We start from the raw sequence: 12,752 nt of genomic DNA, 5'->3' as shown, positions 1-12,752 counted from the left end.
AACCACTGCCACCCAACAGGACTTCTCCAGCCATCTTCCTGTTCTCTTCTTTTATTTCCAATTAGCTTGAGAGGGATGAGGACCATGTAGATGTCCTTTTTTCACCCTCCTATAATTCTCCATTGCATAGAAGCAAGTCTGGGGGTTCAGATAGTCTGGTACTTTGGACAGCATTAAGACAAAATATAAGAATAAACTTTCACAGTCTGAACACTTGTGGTATGTTCTACCATTTTCATAATTATGTGAGAATTATATTATTATGCTTGGGGTCAAGGAAGGGACTACTAGACAAACTAATCAAGATATGATACGTTATATCTCAGTATAATATATAATGCAGAGTATTTTTTTGTTTGTTTTCAAAAGTCCTGTTCAAACAAATCTCAGAACAAAATTCAGTTTCACAAGTGGTGTACATATCAAGAGAAAAATGCATAAAAGTGTGGTTATTTGTAAATCTCTGTGAAACATGGGATGGACGTGAGCTGACGTTCAGTATTGCCATAAAATAAGAGACCCAAGCTATGTGGTTTTGAATTGTTTGTTAGCATGTTTCATTACCAGAGGAAAAAAAGGTTAAACAGCCTGTCCAATTAAAATCAATGGAAATTTGCCTAGTGACTTCAATGGAAACTAGCATGGGCACAAGATCTGTGAAGATGACTGGAAACAGTCTGTGGAGAATTTCAAGGAAGGCAGCTTTGAACTGAGTGTGAAATAAATGGGAAACCAGTGTCAGTGTCTGCCAGTGGGTCCGCGATAAGGAAATGTGCAAACGTTTCCTCTGATAGCACCGGAATTAGCTGCAATTAAGCATGATTTCAATGAGGAGCACATTGCATTTCCAGTTGATCACGGTGAGAAACATTTGTGTAAAATGACAGCTGCAGCTAACTGCTTATGAGTCTAGGGGTGCTTCTGAAGCTGGTGAGCTGGTTTATTTGTGTGTTCAAAGCCAGTGGAAAATTCAAGCTTGCCCAAAATTGGGAACACATACAGAGGTACTGGAAGTAAGCCCAGGAGACTACAGCACTGTTTAAGGTCAGACCATGCTTTTCTTCCTAGCACGCATGCAGTAGCCCTGAGGTTATGCAGGTGTCTGTGCTGAAGATTTACAGGAGCTGAAAGTCTCCAAAACCAGGTTAGAAGGAGATCCAGTATTTGTATTTGAGCACTGTCACCACAGGAGAAAGGGCAAAGGTGAGCGTTGGTGGCTTTGACACTGCTCAACAGCAGCCCAATGGCTCATGCTTCCCTGGCTGTAGCTGACCTAATCTGATTTTTATGAACCTCTAACAGCCCTCAAGGGGCCCATGCATTGCTGAGATGTTGCTGGAGCACAGTGATGCTCACATCCCTCCTTTCCTCTGGCAAGGGCTGCAAGTGCAAACCTTGGGGTTCCCTTGTGCCACCACTACTCCACCCAACCAGCTGTGTCAGCTTCCCAGGACCAGTCTATAAAACTTGTTTCAATAAAACTTGTGAAGGTTTTAGAAGACTAGAGAAACTCTCCTAATAAGGCATTTGATTTTACCAGTTCTGCTTTTGCATTTTTTTTTTTCTCTCCCCATTTTATTATGGAAGCAGAAGAGGCCAAGTCAGGAGAGCAGTCCCTTTGCAGTAGACTCAGGCTGAGATTTTTATCAAAAAATGAGGTTTAGTATCATTTAATGAGAATGGGGAGAAACCAAAAAGTGAGGAAGTATCATAACCTCTGAGAAAAAGAAAAAATGAAGAAATGCAGAGGGCTGCAGGTTGAAATATGGCCAATGACTGTCCTGAGTGGATATTGTTTGTAGGGCAGTTGCAGCCCTCACTGATGCCTGCTTTACTTTTATTTTCAGAATTCCTTTTTGTTTTTCTTGATAGGAAAAAACAAACAAAAAACAAACAAGCATTTGTCTGAAACAGGTAGGTAGGTAGATGCTGGACCATATCTATGAGCAACAGTAAAGATATTACTAAAAGGATGTGATTTTCATATTTCTTCTCTCTGTGGCTTTGTTTCTTCTCCTTTCATCTCTTATTTACTTATTTTGATGTAGGTGGGATGGTGTTCTGCCTCACAAATTTTAAAACTGCACTGTTTGCATGTTTCTGCTTATGCAGTGTTTAACTTGGGGGATAGTGTGGATCCCTACAGGAATTCCCTAAAAGGCAATCTTAATTAATGTTACCAGCCGTATGGAAATGTGCCTGCCCCTGGCAATGTAGGGGAATGGTGCTGAATGGTGACAACCTTGTCCTCATCCTCTTGAGCATAATAACTCTTGATCTTTCCTCTTTCAGTACATGGAGGTGCTGAGCCTGTCTCATAACGTAGCTACATCGCAGCGCATTTGCTTGTCCACATAAATTACATTTGTTCCGATCATTTTCTCGGTAATTGTTTATTAGGAAAAGGCAAAAAAGCACATTTGCTGAACGGTGGCTGTCATAGGTATCCTGATTAAAAATAAATAAATAAATAAAATAAAACCTTCCAGAAAGTAAGTGAGCTGTTACATTTGCAGCCAGGATTTCACAGAAATGAAGGCAGCTGAGATAAGCTGCAGGAGCAGCTCCAGGAGCAGCCCCGTAGTGCCGCTGGCAGGACTGCTTATCAGCAGAGGTGAGTGATGGCAGGGGAAGCCTGCCCAGCCACTGGGGCTGATTTCTGCCCTCGAGGTACATGTCAGAAAATATCATCAGCTGGTTGCACTTTGCCGTGTCAGGATTTGTCTTCATTCCCCCATATTGTGCGTCTGTGTGTGGATGCTTGTATGTGCATTTTAAAACAGGGCAGGGAATATTTTACTTTGTCTCACAAATGATGAATTCGTTCAGTATTTTATTTTTTTCTGGAAGAAGATCACAAAAACAAAACAAAACAAAAAACAGAAACAAACAAAAAACTTGTTGCTTAAGTCCAGGGCAAGTCTCTGGGCTTCAGTTATTTTAGATGTGAGGTGTACTTTTATGCACAGGTGTCTTTTTTTGAGAATATTTGCTGTTTTGTAGCTTCTATTTCTTTTTTTTTTTTTTTTTTTTTTTTTTTTTTCTGTGATGTTATAGGGCTTTACACAGGTTTTAATTCTGTGTGCCACAGAAACCCAGGAGAAGTCAGATTTAATCCACAATTTATGGTGTGCTTCCTGCAGCAGTTTAGGCAGTAAGAAAACTTTTGGTTTTACCTTTGAGTTGAGGAATTTCTTACTACTTCCCTCTAGAAACTCACCAGTGTGGGAGGCACTGGGGAAGGCTTTGTTCATACAAAGTTACATCCATGCATAAGATGTAAATTTTTTTGCTTTTCAGTGACCTTATAATTGTGCATGTGTTATGGCATGAGGTCTGTGGAGTGACATTAAAAACAGGAACATATTTCTTAGAATGTGAGTATCTGTATCTTAGCAATAACAAAAACCTGAGACGGGATAAATGCTGCCTTGCTTGGGTGGAAAACAAACACATTTTTTTGACAAGTCTCTTTGCCTAATCCGTGCAAGGTAGCTCTGTCCTGAGAGATGCTCAGCATGAAGCCATTGCAGGGAGACTGATCTTTCTCAGGAAATGTTGATTGCCTTTTGAGAACTGTCTTTCCAAAGTGCCTGAGATGAGGTAACCCATTAAAATCAGCAAGCAGCCACTGCGATTTCAATGCAAGCCATGCATGCCTTACTTTGAGACGTATCATTCCTTCTCACTCAATACCTATTTTTCTCAGAGGAAAGGTGAACCCCAGGCAGGCAATGACTGTCCAAATACATGTACCTTGGAGAGACTCAGTATAGCTGCACTGCTGGGATGATGTCCTGTGCTGCGCTGCTGAGGCAGGAGGAATTACGCATCCAGCTGATAGGGCTGAGCTCGCCCACCAATGGCAAAAAGGTACAGTGGCAACTTTCTCAAGAAAGTAGATGATAAATATTTATGCTATTCCTTAGCACTGGTTCCACTGTTCAGGAAATTACATTCGGAGCCGATGTTCTTCATAATAAAGTCGAGACAAATATCTGGACCTCTAGTATAGACAACTATCAGCTTTGCTCAGAGGGAGGGCATGCTGAATGCTGGTCTTAGAGTAGTATTTCCTTGGTCGCTGTTTGATGTCACTCCCATTCAAGCCCATTCTCTGGAAACTTATTGTTTTACATCACATAATCATTTCAGGCTCATCTGAAGTCTAACTCCACAGTGGTAAGTGTGCTGGTGTTTCTGTTCCTACAAAGTTGGGAGTGCAAAGCGCTCTGGTGTTTGTGTTGACCACATGGCCAGAAGGTACAAGGCACGGCAGCTTGGCTATATTACAGTTTGGCCTGAAAAAAATGCCTTTTTGGGTCCTTTTTTTTCTGTCTGCTCAGTGACTAGACTTGTTCTTCTGACACACAAAAACATAACATCTGGTTGTCTAGGGATGAGAACAGGTTGAGTTTTTGCCGTGTAAAATCACAGCAGTACACCAAGTCAGGTTTTACTAGTGCAATACTTTTTGATTTGTTTAGTATGAGATTAATATGAAAATCCTTCTAGAGGGGGAAAAAGATCAGCTGGTTCACAAAGTCTGAGCATTTGGCAGTACTGCAATTTTTATTGGTAGCTTCAGGCTACCTATATTTTTTCCTGACAATTTATATGCTACTCAAGCCTAAAGTATGTGATCTAATCTGTTCTTAGATTCACGGATAGAATGAAAAGTTGGTTTCAAACTCTGTCTCAGGGCTTCACAGAAGAGCACTAGCTCTAGACTGGTGCCATGTTTTTCTTTTATTAGCACATTTGAGCTGTAAAACACATGGTTATAAGCGACATTACTTAAATTCCATTTTCAGTGTTATTTATTGTCGTTGCTACTGCTATTATTTGATGCATAAAATTATTCTTACTTTAGACAGTCAACAATCCTAAATACCACTGTCAGATCTGAGCATGAAAATGTTAGCATGCAAATTGCTTATATCTGGCACTGAATATGTATGTTTAAAACAAAACTCTTTGATACTTGTGATAATCATTACTCTTAGCTCTAAAATCTCCAACTGTTTAAAAGACAGAGTTCATTAAGTTAATTACAATTTCTTGATGGCAAATCGTCTTGTTGGCAAAGTCAATCTCTATAGGAAACCTAAACAGATGAAATGTAATCAGATGCTGTTACAGAAAGTGGTTTTAAATGGCAAAGAGATTGAAATTAGCTCATTTTAAAATCAGGACAAAGACAGTGCGTGCCAGTCCTGAATTCTCTGTGTCTTTCCTTTTGTCAAAAAATTGATTTTTGTGTATTGTTTTTAAGTCAGCCAGTACAATAGGTAATTCATCATCACTGTGAGATATAAACTCAAGCAGTCTCCAAAAATAATTGAATTTTGCAGAAATTCTCTAAGGGGGTGAAAAATCCATAACAGCCATTAAATTCTGCTCTTTGTAGAAAGAATCTGAAATATTACAATTATGATCAAGTAGGAGAAAAAACTCTTTAATTTTAGTTGCTGAATGTAGCAGGAATAGATTGGTGTTTTGTTATGCTGTCCTACTGTTTCAATGGAATTTGTATGAGAAAATGTGATAACATATCAAAAGATGTCATTTACAATGGGAGGAGGAAAAACTGTTTAAGAATTCTGGTATGAGAAATGGAAGAGATTTTAGTCTTGGTCTGGAACTATGTTTATATCCACACCTGAATTGGAGAACAGCCTGTTGATACATAAATTAGGAGGTTTCTGTTGTCTGCCCTATTATAGCACTTCTGTGGGATCTGTAGTTTTTAGAGTATCTCCAGATTTCCTTTAAATTATACATTCCCAGCTGTGAATGCCAGGGTCAATCCCTTTGCTACACAGTTTTAGGTTGTGTGAAGAAGTAACACTCTTCTTGGGATATCCAGCTGCTCTCTGCTATAGGAACAGCACAAGGACCACATGTGGGATTTAGGCTTAAGCTCTTTATCAAGTAGATACTTCAAGAGTGGAGCAAATATCATGAAAGAATCTTTCCATGAAAGGAACTAGGACTGCCTCTCCCAATGATTTTGTTCCCTTCCTGGTAGCTGTGGGATTTGACACACTCGTCACCTTCAAAGATGGACCAAGATTTTTCCAATGCTAATGTCTATTAGCAAGATGTCAGGTCTACTGGTCACATATGGAATATTTCTTGTCTAGGGGAGAGAACACAACATCTTGTGGTCCATGCTGATAAAGTGCTCACAAAGATTCAAAAAAGGACATGTTTTTTTTGTAGTCAGACTCATGCTGGCATGGGCTAAATGTGAAAGTAAATAGATACTGCAAAGTAAACAGATGCTGTGGTAATTTATTACAAGCTTTTTTTTTTTTTTTTTTTTTCTATATTCATAGTAGTGTGCTGTAAAGCAATGGATCATATCAGATGAAGCCATAACATGACAAGATGGATCATTTAATATATTAAATGATGCTGCCGTGTGTGCTGTTGTATCCAAAATATATTAAGAGAAAACAGCAACAAACTATTGGACAGTATATTTTTGTATCATATGCCTAGATCTGGCTTAGTAAATCTGCTGCATCATTAGCTTCTGCCTGATTTTAGCTTTTAGAATGCTTTACAGTTCTGTAGCCACTGCACTGTAAATTGTCATTTTATTTTTGTGTGTTGTAAAATAATCATTTGGGAACAAAAGAAAGAACTGGCTGTGCTGTTTAACAAGGATCTGTCCCTAGATCTAGCTGGAAAATTGTTTCATGTTAATTTACAAACAAAGATAAAATTTGCTCTTCATTATTGAGATGCTTCCCCTGACTTGCACATGTTCTGTCCCCTCTGGAAGGGGAGAGAAAACCAAAACTGTGTGTAGGGCTGTGTTCCACCAAAGCTGCTGCTCAATGCCAGCTCATATCAAATAGTGATGAAGACAGGAGTGTAGTAAGCTGTTTATATTCAGTTGCTCAGGATAATCTAACACATCCCCAACCATAACCTCTCTTTTCAGGTTCATATGGTCCCAGGCTCATGAGAATAATTGGCATTATCTGAATGTTTCTCATCATGTGCCTTATAGCAGCTCTCTGGAGATTAATGAGATCAGTGCTGCAATGTGTTCTATTCACATATGGTCCCATGGCAGTAAAAGGCAACTTTGAGTCTTTGTAACAGAAAAAATATGGATAAATACTTTAGTCTTTCCTGGGCTGCAATAGATATAGCAAGCAGGTTGCTGCAGACCTTTTGAAAGTGCAGAAAGTGCAGTGATGACTCCTTTCATGTGTGATATAGGGCCTTTTCCCACCATCAGTACCACTTGCCATGTTCTCTGCTACCCTCCAGCATCATTTGTTTGAGACACATGCTTACAGCCCCATGCCCTTATGTGTTTTAAGCTTAGCACAATCGTCAGTGCTATGTCTCTTACCTTCTAGCAATTGCAAAAGAGTTGAGATATAATTAATTCCAAGAGAACAGTCAGGGAGAAAAATGCTGAAGAAACCTCTTTGAGGGCCTGGTTCAATGTTCATTATAAAGCAGGTAGTCTCCTGTCAGCGTCAGCAGCCCCAGCTCAGCCTCCTTCCTTTCCCTTCTCTTTGTTTTCTTCTGGCTCTGATGGAAAGGGATTGGAGGGTTTTGTGGAGGCTTCTGCCAATTCCTTGTGGTGTTTGGGTCCCCACATTGCCTCTCTGTGGCTTGCTGACCCCCACAGTTGGTCCTCTGAGGAGGGCACTTAGGCTGCCAAAGCAGGAGCTGCTCTTCTTGCAGCAACCCAACGTGGCCTGGAAAGATGCTTGCAAAGGGGCTCTGGGTCCTCTGAGAATCCACTGTCCTGCTCAGGACAGAAAAGTGTAGATATTACAAACATGTCAATGTTAGGGACAGAAAGTATTTTTTTTTTTTTTTTAGTTTTGTTTAAACAGCAGTTTCTGGTGTGAAAATGACTGCAGATTCATTTTTTTTTTATTTATTCACAACCCCTGGCAACTGCAAGTATTATCTGTCAGAACATGGCACAACATTTAACTGAATATAAATCCAGTTTTATTTATGTGGTAGCCAAGCCAGTATTTCAGCCGGTTTGATATTGGCTTCCCAGCCATCTCTTGACTACGTTTCAGTGCTCTCTTGGAGGGACTGTCGCAAAGGGAGGTTCACCGAGTTTCTATCCCTGCTGCCCCTGATAGGTGATGGGGAAGAGAGGGTGCTGATAATTCTGTTGATTTTATGAAGTGGAAACATCTTTATTCACAAAGGCCACTGTGATCATAAATTATAGGCAGTGTTGTTGATGGGGGGATGAGCTGCGTTAGTAACCTGGGGGTAGAAAGCACTGCATACTTATAGCTGTCCTATGCCCAAGTGAGCCTGTTTTTAAGACAATGATTCTTTCCTCTTTATTAAAGCTATGACCTCGTATGGTTGGCTTTTTCCAATTTTCTCGCTACTGTCTTGTCCTTTATTTTTCTGCCACTTCTGTCTTACAGCATTTCATATTTCTGAATGCATCATGAGGGGCGGGATTACCTTCCACTGAAGAATTATCTACTAGCCAATGTTGAAAGAAGGATATAAGACTTCATGGACCGGTGAACTAATACGATGTGAAATCCTATTTTCCTATCTTCCAAGTGTCTACAGAATTCCAAGTTAATGTACTTTATATTATATGGTTGCCACCTGTTTGTATTATCAATAGTTTGAATATTTAAGTATTACACACTCCATTTCCTACCAATTTGAATTTAAAGAATGGTTTCCCTTAGTGTTTCTATTCTTCATTTTTTTCTCCCCCAAACAAGTAGTGTGGCCAAGAATTATTAGATTTAAATTTTTCATTAAAATTATATAGTTCACAGCACAGATTTAATTGATCACACTCTTACCTGGTGTAAATCAACACAGCATTAATTCTAACAAGCTTTTTCACCAGCTGAGGATCTGCTTCTATGTATTGTTTTATTACTCTCAAAGCCCAGATGAGTGTATTTTTAGCTTTGAAGCAGGTTTACTTTTAACAGTTCAAAATCCCATTTCATTATCCTATGTACATTTCAGAAACATCATAAATCTCACGTAAACAGTCTATAGTTTCAGTGCATATATTTAAATATGTGATGATCCAAGGGCCTATTGCGTGCTGGCGCACAGACGTGTGGGTGGGTGAACACACATCGACTCATAAGGGGTCGTTGGATCATTTCTGCATCTGGACTAATAAATGGCAACTGCAGTTAATGGAGAACAATGAATCTTGGAACAAAGGGAAAAAATAGCGCATCTGCTAAAAGGAAAGATGTGTCGAATACTGATTAGGAAAGAGATCTGGGAGTTGTTGTAGAAAATCTCTAAAGCATTCAGCTTAATGTGCAACTGCAGTGAAAAGGGCAAGCAGAATGCTGGCTTGTATTGCTGGAGGAAGGCAATATAAATCAAAGCAGCTGGCTTTGTTACTATCAGGCATTGTTTTGACATCACCCAAAGAACTGAACTTTATTTGTTATTGGTCACTACAGCTTCAGAAGAATGTGTTTTTTACTGGAGGGGATTTTCTGTGTAGAAAACTAAATTACCATCCTCTGCATTTTAAGATAATGGGGAGAAAGAAATAGGAAAAAAAATCAGCTCATTAAGAAGTAAAATGTGTACTTGGACTGGTATAATTGTTTATTGCCAGCAAAGAGCAGTCTACAACTTGACCTGAGTTTCAATTTCAGAAAAAAAGATGTGGAAATATTACCTAAAATGCAGTGAATTCAGATTGAAAATCTCATTTCATGACAGCTCTAAAATGACGTGAGTTATCAATACAAAGACAGCAAATGATAGAGAAAATGTAACTGCAAGTGAATGAAAGGCACAGACATAATAAGCTCAGCGTGCTTATCTGCTTACAAGCATTTGAATTTTGTTGTGTGTTAATTTTACAGGATTCTCACAAAGAGCTCAGGAAGCGTTATGCTGAAAAAAGAAATACAAAACTCATCGCAGAACCCGTTGAAGCTTTTATGGGCTGTAGGCTGTCAGCATTTCCATCGTGGTTCCCTGCATGCAGAAGTTGACAATTCAGCTATAAATAATCACTGCTGGTTGGAAATTGGGTGTGTAAAACTCTAGCTAGAGTCAAGTCATCGTCTCTGTAAAAAGATACATAAAGGAGGTATTCTAAACAACAAAACTTCTTGTCATTCCTGTTACACTCAAAGAGAATATGTGAGCCCAACAATATGCTTTTATTTGATTTGGAAAAAAAAAAAAAAAGATTATTTACCTACTTCTCCTCCTTGTACATTTGTAACGTGAAATCCCATGGGAATGTTAAAAATGACTGTACTTTCTCCAAAGCTGTCATCTAAATTCAGTGGAAGAAAACTCCAGGCACATGAGGTACAGCACATCGCTCTTCACCTGTACACCATCCGTGGCTGTAGGGTGCTCACAGCAGAGCTGCAGAAGCAGGGCAGCCCCAACTTCTCCTGCCCCTGGAGAGTGTTTTCTGGTGGGCCGCCCATTCTGACAGAGCAACTGAATGTCACCCTAAACTCCTACGGTCCTCTTGAAGGAGGGTCAGGGCTTTTTGAACCATTACGTATCTGGAACCAGCTCTTAACGGTAAGAGCTGCAGGTTGTACTAATCACATAACAAATGAGCACACTCTCTGTGCAAGGTTTTCTGTAGCACAGGACTACACAGCCTGAAATACCAGCCAGTTCCACTGGGACAGAACATCTCTGGTCTTCTGGGCTACAAGGAGAAGTTCACTCATTTCCCAAATCTGATTCCATTCTGATTTGAAAAGAATTTAGAAGTAATATTTTCAGGCTGTGATTACCTGTCATATCAAGTGAAGTGATGATAGCTGAGAAAGATGCCTTCTTATCTTTTCCTTTTGCTGTATCCAGCTCAGGACGGGTGATGTTCACCTTCCCTGTGATGTCTGTGATACAAGCTGATAGTCAAGATTTAATCCTGGGGAATAGTTTCAGTCCCTTGAGCCTGCTACAGTGCAGCAGATGCTCAAGTAGTCCAACTTCAGTTAAACTCTTATGTCTCAATTTAAAAACCAGATGTATTATTTTGTAGTTATATTCCGCTTGAGGTCCAAAAACAGGAAAAAATTAGAAAGAAGTGTGGTGTGAGTTGAACAGTTTTCACTTTAATGGTATTTTAATAATCAGGAAAGTCACCCATGTATAGTAACAATAAATTGCTTTGCTACAGGGTAATATAAACTTTAACAAGTATAATAAATATTTCTGCTTGACCAAGAAAACTGAAATAGTGGAAACTGTTTAAATGTGTGTATCAGAATGAATGAAGATGAAAAAATGATGAGTATTAAAAAAATAATAATTTATATTTTTGTGTTAAATCTCCAACTGTATTTACAGAAAACAGAATTTGGGACACTGATTTGTTTTTTAAAAGCCACAGGAAAGAGAATGATGTCAGAAGTACTATAGTAGTTTAAGAGATGTCCAGATTTCAAGATCCATTGCTTTATCTTAATATCTCCTTTCAGGTGTCATACCTCAACTTATCTAACTGTCTAAAATTGGAACTTTTTTCATTTTTTTTATTATTTTTAATATGTTAAACCCATATCACTATGCTTCTCTGAAAAATCTTTGGGAAATTTATTGTATGTACATACAGAACATATCTGAAAAAGAATAGTCCTAAAATAAACTAAGAACCGGAAAAAAACACAACCCACTAAACAAAAAAAAGAAAACATTAGTGAGAGATGAGAATTAAATGCACTACCCTACCCCATAATCAAAAGATCAGAATCTAGTGTAAGTTGTTTAGAAAATCATTTGCACGTGAATTGTCAAAAGTATTGGAGCAGTAAAGTGCTATAAACAATGCAAGGCTCGTAGTATTGTCCATTCCTAGTGTGAGCCTGCTTTGATAGTCTAGTTGAAATCAATGAAATTTTAGTGTCATGTAGCTACAGAACTCTGATTTATTTCTTTTCATATTGTTACTAAAGTAAAATGGGATTGAAGCATTCAAGATTATTTAAAAGAGAGGTTTCTATCTCTATATTTCTTTAAGCTAGAGATTTGTTTGTGGTAGACCATGCAGTTCAATAAATAAAACCATGTTTTTTTCATAGGAAAACTCCTTTCCTGGGAGTTACAGATGTGGTCCCTGCCAAGGCAGTATATCTCAGTGATACACAGACAGACCAAGATTGTTTCCCACTTCCCATCAACAGCCAAGGGCTGTGGCAAAGGAATATTACAAGGCCCTGAGCCAGGAAGAGCTTGTCTGTATGAAATTACAGGTAATGAAAAATAGTAAAAAGTAATAACTTCATTAGGCCCTTTTATCCTATTTGTCATTAATGGCATGCTAATATGGAACAGAAGGAGTGCATTTTACTACTTGGAAACTGGGGTTTCATGTTTGCATCAACCTTTCTTTGCAGTTGTTTTGATACCAGTCTTTCATAATTTCTGTAAAGGATGCATTATAACTTCATTTAATTTTCTTTCCAAAGCTATTATATTTTTCTCCTGCTAAGAAATGTCTAACTTGAGTCAGAACATCTACAACAGCTATTTTCATCTCCCTCTTTTTCCCCATAGAGATTGTCAGTTAGCTCAAACTTATAAGTCCTTTATGTTAGACATATCTAATCCAGGCACGACCAGTATTTTAGAGAGAGATACAGTTTTCAGTATGACTTGGGTGTTCCTGCATCTCTCTCTGGACATTTTCAACATTTTTTTTTCTTTACTGACTTGTAGGTTTTGTTTATTTTTTTTTCCTGTGTATCTTTTTCATTTTGCTT

General features: G+C 38.7%; 1 long non-coding RNA gene across 4 annotated transcripts in view; it reads left to right on the top strand.

Moving 5' to 3' along the window:
* LOC137862708 (uncharacterized) overlaps positions 1-11,813 on the top strand; it is a 47,205-nt gene extending 35,392 nt beyond the window's left edge. For 2 of the 4 annotated variants that reach the window (XR_011100489.1, XR_011100487.1), the window contains one exon: positions 9,879-11,813. This is a non-coding gene — a long non-coding RNA (uncharacterized lncRNA). Of the gene's footprint in view, positions 1-8,435; positions 9,690-9,878 lie in introns of those variants that run through there. The other 2 variants (XR_011100490.1, XR_011100488.1) reach the window with 1 other exon arrangement.
* Positions 11,814-12,752: the final 939 nt, after the last annotated feature.

This window comes from Anas acuta, chromosome 11 (genome assembly GCF_963932015.1).
Source record: "Anas acuta chromosome 11, bAnaAcu1.1, whole genome shotgun sequence".
In the NCBI taxonomy this organism is placed as follows: domain Eukaryota; kingdom Metazoa; phylum Chordata; class Aves; order Anseriformes; family Anatidae; genus Anas; species Anas acuta.
Note: the sequence above shows the minus strand (reverse complement) of the source record. Positions and strands in the feature narration are given on the sequence as shown.